This window comes from Lathyrus oleraceus, chromosome 6, assembly GCF_024323335.1.
Source record: "Lathyrus oleraceus cultivar Zhongwan6 chromosome 6, CAAS_Psat_ZW6_1.0, whole genome shotgun sequence".
In the NCBI taxonomy this organism is placed as follows: Eukaryota; Viridiplantae; Streptophyta; class Magnoliopsida; order Fabales; family Fabaceae; genus Lathyrus; species Lathyrus oleraceus.
In genome coordinates, this window is record NC_066584.1 from 88,727,483 (window position 1) to 88,737,657 (window position 10,175).

At 37.8% G+C, this 10,175-nt stretch overlaps 1 non-coding gene across 1 annotated transcript; it reads left to right on the plus strand.

The window, feature by feature from the left end:
• Window positions 1–704: 704 nt before the first annotated feature.
• LOC127099392 (small nucleolar RNA R71) lies at window positions 705–811 on the plus strand. Its single transcript, XR_007793898.1, has one exon. It is a non-coding gene; the product is annotated as a small nucleolar RNA R71 (small nucleolar RNA).
• Window positions 812–10,175: the final 9,364 nt, after the last annotated feature.

Consider the following 10,175-nt stretch of genomic DNA (forward strand, 5'->3'; position numbering starts at 1 on the left):
CACTTTTGGGACTTATGGAGGATAATATATGCATAAGATGATGAAAGGTGAAGTATCCCTTTAAATATTTCATCAATTGGTGAAGAAACTTGTTGAAGAAGTCACATAAGATACCTAGATGAATTAGGGTTTCCAAGGCAAACCAACTCCAAACTCTTGAAGATTTCTTGATCAAAATAACATGTGAAGATCATGGGGATTCATATATGATACTTAGAGCCATAGTAAACTAATTCGTGTTTGAGCTCCTTGCAATGAGGGTCTTAAACCCTAGATGTGAGCTTGATAGAGCATAGATGAGCATGTGCACTACCTGCAAAAGAGTTAAACTATACAATGATATATTTTTGGTATTTTGGTTAGTAAAAATAAATAAAAAAATGAAATATGATACAATAAAATGGTGCTTGGTGATCTCTCCCAATGCAAACCCAATGAATGAGGTATAAGGAGGATGCCAAGGTGTGATCCCAATGCTAGTGCATATGATGAGAATAGCATGAGGGATCTTAGGGTCAAAATTATGGTCTTACAATGCTCGTTCTGACTCCCATTGGTAATGGTTTTGTTCTATATCTTCGATGAAAGCTCAAGCGCCGGGGTAAGGTTTGTCCATCAGAGCATCACCGGCGGCAGCGTCGATGGACATCTTTGTGTTATAGTGAAGTCCATTATAAAAGGTGTGAATAATAAGCCATTATTCTAGGACATGGTGTGTACAAGCTCTTAGTAGTTCTTTATATCTTTCCCAAGCTTCAAAAAGTGATTCACCATGATTTTGAGTGAATCGGGTTATTTGGTTTCGAAGGATAGCGGTCTTACTCGGGGGAAAATATCTTGCAAGGAACACTCTCCTAAGATCTTCCCAAGTAGTTATCGAGTTATCCAGAAGGGAATCTAACCAAGACCGTGCTATATCTCTGAGGGAAAACGGGAATAGTCTTAGACGAATTTCCTCAGGCGAAGCAGCGTTGGTCTTAAACGTATCAACTAATTGGATAAATACTTTTAAATGCTGATTTGGATTCTCTATAGTGAGACCCGCGTATTGGTTTTGTTGTACTAGTTGTAATAAAGAGGATTTTAATTCGAAATTGTTAGTAGGAATAGCCAGGTTTACTATACTAGAAATGGGGTTTTCGTTAGAAGGTTGGGCAAATTCCTTAAGTGGTCTTCGGTTTTGATCTTTGCCCATTGCTCTCCTAATTCTTTGGAGCAAATGACGTGCGTGAGCGTATCGCTCTAGTTCAGCTATTGGATCCTCTAAACTTTCGGTACTGCGAGTTTTTCGCATTTACCGGTTAAAAGGGCCTTAGTCTAGACGATGTAACAACATGGTACAAAAATTTGACGTAATTGATCCCCGACAACAATGCCAAAAACTTGATGGGGTGTAATTGCTATCCGCAAGTATACGGAACACGTGAAAGTAATACAAAATATTATCATTCCCACAGAGACCAAATTGTCAAATCTATCGATTTCTATTGTTACAATGTTTATCTAAGGAAAATCAAATAAGTAGGTTCAAGTACACATACAAGGAAATAATGAAGTAAATAAATTCAGATAAAATGCAGGCTCAGATGTAATTCACGTCAGTTAGGAAATACTCTAATTGTTTCTAAACAGATATACTTATGAGGCAATATTTTCTACTTAGAGAAGAATCAATTTAACAGGAACTGTCACTTTCGCGTATTCAGAACCGAGTTTACTCCCTAATTAATGCCCTTCATTGTCACTGATGAAGGGTGCTTGTTGCTTTAAAGTAGTAAACCTATTTTTAAGAAATTAAATTCTTGACGTAGTTAAAAAGTGATTTTGATTTGAAAAGTTTAACTTAAAAGGGATCCATGGCTTTCGCTCAAGGATACGAATTTTAAACCTACTAACGCGCCCGAAAATAGTTTCAAAGTCGTTTTCTAATAGTGTTAAGAATTCCCAATTAACCAGACAAAGTGCTTTCGCTACTTTTGACCTGTTAAAACTAATCAAGTTTATCTTTAAGAGTTGGACGACTTTTGATCTTACCCAACTATACCTCGACTATACTTTCGTAGTTACCGATCAAAATAAGTACTGAAAACTTGTGTTAAAATCAAAATAACCCCTCAAACATTTCTATAGATACAAATAATGGAGTATCATCTTAACGAAGATCCTTACATCCTAACCTTTAAAGATTTAGCCAGACATGGAAATAGAAATCAACATAACAGGATTAATCATGTTTGAAAGAACAGGTAAATAAAATGTGCAAGTTAAATAAGCGAGTAGGTAAAAGCAAGAAATATAAGTAAATAAAGTAAAGCATGCAAGATAAATAAAACGTAAATGCGAATAAAGTTTAATAAGAAACCGGCTCCAAATCGGAGACTTTAATCTGGTACACTTAAAAAGAAAACTTGACTGGAAAGTAAAATAGCGGAAAGATTAATTCTACAGTGCTCCAACCTAACTACAACTCAAGTGCGATAACCCCCCTATGTGACAGATTATCGCTTTTTACAATGGTGAACTTTAGGCTTAGTGTTGCGAACTAAGTTGGATGCCAGTTTGTTAAATGAAGATGCCTATTTATAGAGATTCTAAGAAGATAGGAAAAGACAAAGCTGCCCCCAAACTATCCTTAGTGGGATAATGCCTCATCATCATCGTTATCCTTCAACTTGATGGACTCACCAAACTGACATGTTTGAGCACTAACCGGATTTGCTACTGGAATCTCTATCTTCTTTCTTGCGGAAACATCTTCTACTTCTTTGGGAAATACTTGACTGAACACGCGATTGCTACGTGTCACCTTTGCTATATCTACGATATTCACCACTGAGTCTGTAACTGGTAGAGGAACCTCTTGACCATCTTCAATCATGGTGGCATTGTATTGATATGGCACAACTTTATCGGGTTCATATGGGACAGGGCCTGTTAACCGTATAACCAACGACGATACTGATCTATTGACATTATTGATGTTGGTACTATCAAATTGAATGACTACCCTCTCAGGGGTCTTGAACACTGGGACAATGACATTCACATCATGTCCCATATCCCTCGACTGTTGAATCTCGATAACATTCTCATCCATCAACTTCTAGATATCCCTCTTGACGACCATACACCCACGGGGGTTCACACTACATATTTCACAACCATCATGGTCATGTTCATAATCATTGATTAAACATAAAGTCTTATGCATCTCCACCAGAGATCTTTGGATATGCCATACATCAAAAACCCGAAAATTCTCTGGAAAGTTGTCCACCATGTTGATAGAAGCGTTTCCATAAGCAGGCAACGAATTGGCTTTTACATTAGGCGCTCTGTCCTCAAAGGACACCATACCACTCTTCACAAGCTTTTGAACTTCATACTTCAACGGATAGCAATTCTCTATGTCATGGCCAGGGGCTCCCAAGTGAAAAGCACAGTGAAGATCAGGCTTGAACAACCATGGTAGTGGCTCAGGAATTTGTGGAGGATGTCTCGACGGAATAATATTTTTGAGGACCAATGACGCGTATAACTCTACATAAGTCCTAGGAGTAGGGTCAAAAGATACCTTCTTCCTCTCAAAGTTTTGTTTGTGATGATTGTTGTTGTTGTAGTTGGTTCTTTGTTGCGGTTGTTGATGTTGTTATTGAATTGAAATTGATTGATTAGAATTGTTGGAAAAAAACGGAATTACTGAGGAAACTTGATGTTGATGTTGATGAGGTTGAGAACTCTTTCTGACATGAGGCCTCCTCTGCCTCCCCACTGACACTGAGTTAGTTTCTCCTTCCTTCCCCTTGGAGAAACTCCCACCATACTTCTTGTTGGCTGATGCTTCTTCTTTAGACAAACGTCCTTCACAGACTCCTTATTCTAGCCTCATCCCCATGTTTAACATTTTGGTAAAGTCATTGGGAGAAATCGTAATCATACGTTCGTATTAAAACAAACACAGTGTCTTCAAGAAGATCTTTGTCATCTCTTTCTCTTCAAGAGGTGGACTTATCTGGGCAGCCAATTCCCTCCATCTCTGGGCATACTCTTTGAATGTCTCCTTATATTTCTGAGACATAGACCTCAGCTGGTCTCTATCAGGTGCCATATCCACGTTGTACTTATACTGCTTGACAAATGCCTTGCCTAAGTCATTGAAAGTACAAATACTTGCATTGTCCAAACCCATATACCACCTCAAGGCAGCTCCAGTTAAACTGTCTTGGAAATAATGAATTAACAACTGATCATTATCAGTCTGAGTAGACATTTTTCTGGCGTACATCACAAGATGGCTTAGCGGGCAAGTATTCCCTTTGTACTTTTCAAAGTCTGGGACCTTGAATTTCACCGGGATCTTATCATTAGGGACCAAGTAGAGTTTAGAAACACTCTTCCAAACAAGTCTTTGCCTCTCAGAGTTTTCAACTCTGTATGCAGCTTGAGGAATTGATCTTTCATCTCATCCATTTTCTCATACACATTTGGACTCTCAGACGGCTCTGAGAGGTAGATAATGTCCTCAACACGAGGAAGAGTATGAACAATCGGAGGTGGCACTGACATGACCGAGCTAGATGCTGGCAGAGAAACAAATATGACCACATACCCTTCTGGCATAAAATTTGGTGGCATTCCCCAAGGGAACCCAGCAAGCATGGACTGGATGGAAGCAGCAACAAGAACAGTTGAAGTAGCAACCTCAGTAATGACAGTTCTCTGAGGAGAAGGAGTTGCAGGAGTTGGTGATGACTGATTCTGGGCAGCAATCAAAGATTCCACCAGTGTTGTTAATCTGGCGATCTCATCCTTCAACTCTCAGTTCTCTTGCTCTAGATGCTCCATGATCTTCGGTTGATTAGCGCGAGTATTATAACGGTGAGTCAGCTTGGCCGATGCACATAAGAGGAACTGATAAGACATCTGGCGACATAAACCTGTTGTGCAAATGATGCATGAAATGCAATGTTTTTTATTGTTTTTAATTTCAAGGAACATATGGAGTCCTATTTGAAAATATATATTTAAATAATAACAATTTGATTGACCATAAAATCTCTTTTTATTCATAAAATTTTGAAAGATTACGCTGAGTACAATTTCAGAAACCAAAATACAAATACAAGAGAAAAGGAAACTATCATCCTAAGGATCCCTAACAACTACATCAGATGATCTGGCTATGGGTGCGTACTTCCTTCGAATGCGTCGAATCTCAGACTCAAAGGATGTCTTCATCTGAGCCTTCTCGAGGACTAGCTGATCAACAATATTCTTCCAAGCACCGGAAGGTTGAGGAATACTAGAGGAAGGTAGACCCTCTAGCTCTCTCTGTCTCTTTATTGCTCGGTCTTCAAGAGTCTCAATAAGCTCATCCTTGTCTTTCGACTCAAGCTGCAACTCTTTATGCTTTCGGCTCAAAGCATGGAACCGCTTTTCCCATATATCTTTCGATTGCTTCATCTTGGTGAGTGCGTCTTTCAACCCCTCTACATATTGGTTAGGGAAAGTTGATGGCTCAACCATAACCACAAACATAGGTCTTTCACAAGCATACAACATTTTCAGCTCCAAAGCTCTCTTCTTCACCCAAATAGTGTAAGCTTCCAAAGCTACATAGTTGCATGGACCAAGCTCGGATCTTCCTTTCCTATGAACATTATGCCACACATGTATCAAATGTTGGGTATCTTTACCCTCTGATAGAATAGATCTTATAACTGAGTGTTATTAGGTTTATCTCTCAAGGGGAACCCAAGTTGACGATGGGCCAAAGCAGGGTTGTAGTTGATTCCTCCTTGTGTACCATTAAGAGGCACATTAGAGAAGTCACCACAACTATCAATAATGTCCAATCTACTCAATGTAGAATCATACCAAACAACATCATCATCAGTGAGATACATAATGTAGCGGTGTATTCGTCACTTTATGATTTATTGATTAAACCAAAAGCAAAGCATACAAAGAATCGAGTCGCCACTGCACTTTTATTTATCCTAAGGAATGGCTAAAAAGCGAACAAAAGCCTAAGAAGTCTTACACATAGGAAACTAATGAAAAGATCAGAGAATCTGGGTAAGGGGTAAATTACGCAATGGGAAGGTGTTAGGCACCCAAAACGTCCTAGGTACTCCTAGGGAGCCCTTTTCACACTTGTTGAATGAAATGTTATTTGTTATGAAATATTTATTGTGCAAACATGAATGGGATGATGAGAAAAGAATATACAAGTTATTATTTTTGTGTTTGAACGGATGAACCCGTTGCCTACGTACCTTCCATGAAAGGTAAGGATCAAAACGCCGTAGTTCGGCTAAAAGATTTCCAAAATATGAGTGAATTCATTTTAAAACACAAGCCCTAAGGTTTTTCATTACCAATGGGAGAAAACTCAACCTGAATCAACAATCCACCATGCGAGGACGGCTTCAACATACTAGTGAGGGGTTAACCCTATAATAAGTATGGAAGACTCACAATCAACTCAACTAAGGATAAGGTAAGATTTACATCAACCACTATGATAATTGAAACCTATGGCTAATGTATGAAAAAACTTAACAAGAATGGACAAAGCCATCAAAACAATTGAATGGGTGAAGTTAATTGATTATGAGTATTCACAAAATATGGTCAAGGTATGATTAAGATTCAATTCAGAAAGAAGTGTTATCAAAAGTGAAGTTTGAAAGTCAAGGACTTAAGGTCCAGGTTTCTAATTTGAAAAGACATGAAGATGTTTACACAATAGTTATTTCAAGTTTGAAAGCAACATGTGAAAAGGGGTTTTGGAACAAAGAGGGTATGGATAATGGAGTGTAAAACTTCTCAGAAAGGTTCACCTCTTGAGATCATATGGAAGATGATTCAAGTGTGTCCTTAGGAATAGGCAATGAGCAATAACAAATAAGCAAAACAAATGATACCGGATGCCAATTGCTGGACTTATACCAATCTCACCAACAAAAGTGGATACCGGATACCAATCAATGGATTTACACCAGTCTCCTAAAACAAACAGGGATGTCAGATGCCGATAAATGGACTTATACTAATCTCCTAAAGCAAAATAAAACATGGATATCAGATGCCAATCTATCTGGGCTTACTCTAATCTCCAACAGATGATCATGGGAAAACAAATGCCAACAACATGGACTTACAATTGAATCCTCACATATAACAAACAACAAAAGCACTAAGCAAAGAGGACATAAGTGGCCAATGAAATGGTCTTACACTCAATCCCTTCCAAACCATAGGAACAATGGCCAATGAATGGACTTACAGTTGATTCCTCAATGGGCAAACCAAAGATGTGTCACAAAGATATGAAATGATGATCATGCAATAATGAACAATTAATGATGATAAATGCACAAAGGCAAACAAGCAAACATGTACAGATGAACCAATAAGCAATCAATGATTCGGTTAGCACACACTATATACAAGCAATTAGGCTCAAGCAAGGGTTAGACTTTAAAGTCAACTGGAATGGGGTAAGTGTGCTCTTAACCTTAACATTGAGAGTTAAGGTGAAGCGGATGAAAAGGATATGAGGGGTGTGCCTCATTGCTCTTATCCCTGGTCAGGGAGAGCTTCGAATGATAGAAGGTGTGGGAGTTCAGAAAGTTGGAACTCTCTCCACAAGTTAATGACTCTATAGATCTTGGGTTAAGATCCACAATGCATCAACATGTAAGGTGAGCAAAGGGATGACACACAGAATAGTAGGAGATGGACTACACATATCTTTTATCTACCAATTTCCTTATCAAAGGACTTTTCCTGCTTGGGGACAAAAGTAAACAATCACAAGCATTGCCTCTTAAGGAGGACTTCAGACAGGTGCCTGACCAAATAACAGGCCAGGTCTTCCAGACTACATGAAGAAGAGAAGTTATACCTAATTGGTTAAGCAACCAAGCAAAAGCAAGTTCAAAATGAACTTAAGCAACTAAGGTACCCGAAAACAATCCAACTCAATCAGTATACAATTCAAAAAGTCAAACAGATAATCCAACAGTCAACAGACAATACACAATCAAACAAGTAAGGCCACAATGTGCAAGGCACAAGCTCAACTCAAATGAGCTAAAGCATCCTACAAAACAAGTCAAGGTTAGTCAATATCAATCAAATAAACCAACTCAAGCAATGTTAATTAATCTCCTTATGGCCATGTACTTCTTAACCTGAAAACAAACTCAAACATGAGAAGCAAACCACTAGGACAAGGCCTAGGGTCAAAGAAGGAGAAATAATCCAAAACAGAACATGAAAATTGACAAGAATCAAGATTAATCAAATTAGAACAATATCCAAGTGGTCTCATATCAATAGCATCAACCAATTTCATTTCACAAAGCAATCATGGCAAGGTATGCAAGATGAAAACTCATTGGAGCAACAGAATGAACAGAGGCATATTAATTCCAAAATGGTTCAATAAATCTCAAGAAAAATCATGGTTAAACAGAACACATCAAACGATCAGCAGACCAAAAATCTTGGAATTTGGACAAGTATAAGCATGTCAATGAAATTCACTAAGTCAAGGTAAGCATAAACAAGCTCAAAGGAAGCACAAATTGATACATCAACTTAAGGCAATCCTAAAACAGATATGACAAGTGAGAAATGATTCAAACCAAAGCCAAGATAAACTTCAATGTGTCTAGAAAACATGTGTAAAATTTCAAGTCCATATGATAAAGCATAAGAATTTCACAAATCATGAAATTTCAACACTCATCAAAAGTCCAAACATGACCAACCAGCAAAGAAAATCTCAAACAAATAAGAAATGGATCCAAAAATTCTACAAAAAATCATGATCAATCCTAACATCCAGAAGTAGCATCATGCAAAAAGAACTCATCAATTGGAACTTAATAGGCATGGTAAAAAAAATCAGCAAGTTGGACAAGAAATGGTGTGACACACATTGCCACACCTATATTGATCAGATCATATCTCAACAACTAAAAATGCAAAAAATGCAAACTCAATGCCAAAATGTCAATTAGGATGTCTAATTTACACATGTAAATTTTCAGCTTCATTGGTTCAACCATCATTATTTCACAAAGAAAATTCCAAGCAAGGTGGAAGATATGACATGCAAACATAAACCCTAGGCCAAGAACATTTTTAACCGTGCACAAATTCTGGAAAAATATCCATAAAATAGAAGACATCATGAAGATCATTGTGCAAGAATCTCATGTGATTTGGATAAGTATTTATGGAGTTATGATTTTTTTAAGTGGAGAAGAAATAAACAAATGATGAAGCAATGCATGAACACATGAGTACAAGTTGGAAAAAATAAGGCAAGGCAATTATGAATCATGTTAGAGCCAGGAATCGAACACGGCTCAAATTCAAATATCCAAGCGCGCCAACCAAAACACAGTCGTTTTGGACTAACCCTAGGCGCAACGTGCATGCATGCAAATGCCAGAATCGCAGGTAATGCTCATGAATCCGCAGGAAATTTCGCAGCCAAGGCGATGAAGGTCATATGAAAATCCGCAGGAAATTTCCAGCAATCAAGAACATGATGAAGATCTTCATGATCTTCATCAACGATTTTTCCAGAAAAATTGAAAGTATCCAGAAACATGAATTACGCATTACATCATGAAGATCTAACATTATGCAACAAGAATCAACCATAATTTCATCCAAAAACATGATAACACGTATGAATCAAGCAAATCAAGAATCAACATGAAAACTTCAAATCATCGAATCTCAGTGGATATGGCATGGAATTAAGTGAAACAAAGCTCAGAATCATCACACAAACGAGATCTACAACAATCATGCAACAAAATTAAAAAAGGAGAGGATCGATTTCAACACCTCTTGAAGAGTAGTTTGCAATTCCACGTGTTCCTGGCCTTGTAGTGATCCAATCTTCCTTCAGCAAGCTTATGGAGTGTATTTGAGGAGTTCTTGATGCTCAATTGGTCACGAATCAACAGTTTGAAGATTTCACCATTGTTGATGTTCTTGCTTGGAGCAGCTTCAATATGCACGGATTCAAAGGATTCTTGCTTGAATGTTACTCAACGATGATGCTTGATGATGAACAGAGCAAGAACTATGCAAGTTGCTTGAAGAAAATGAGAGAAAAAATTGAGAAAAGTAGAGAGCAAAAT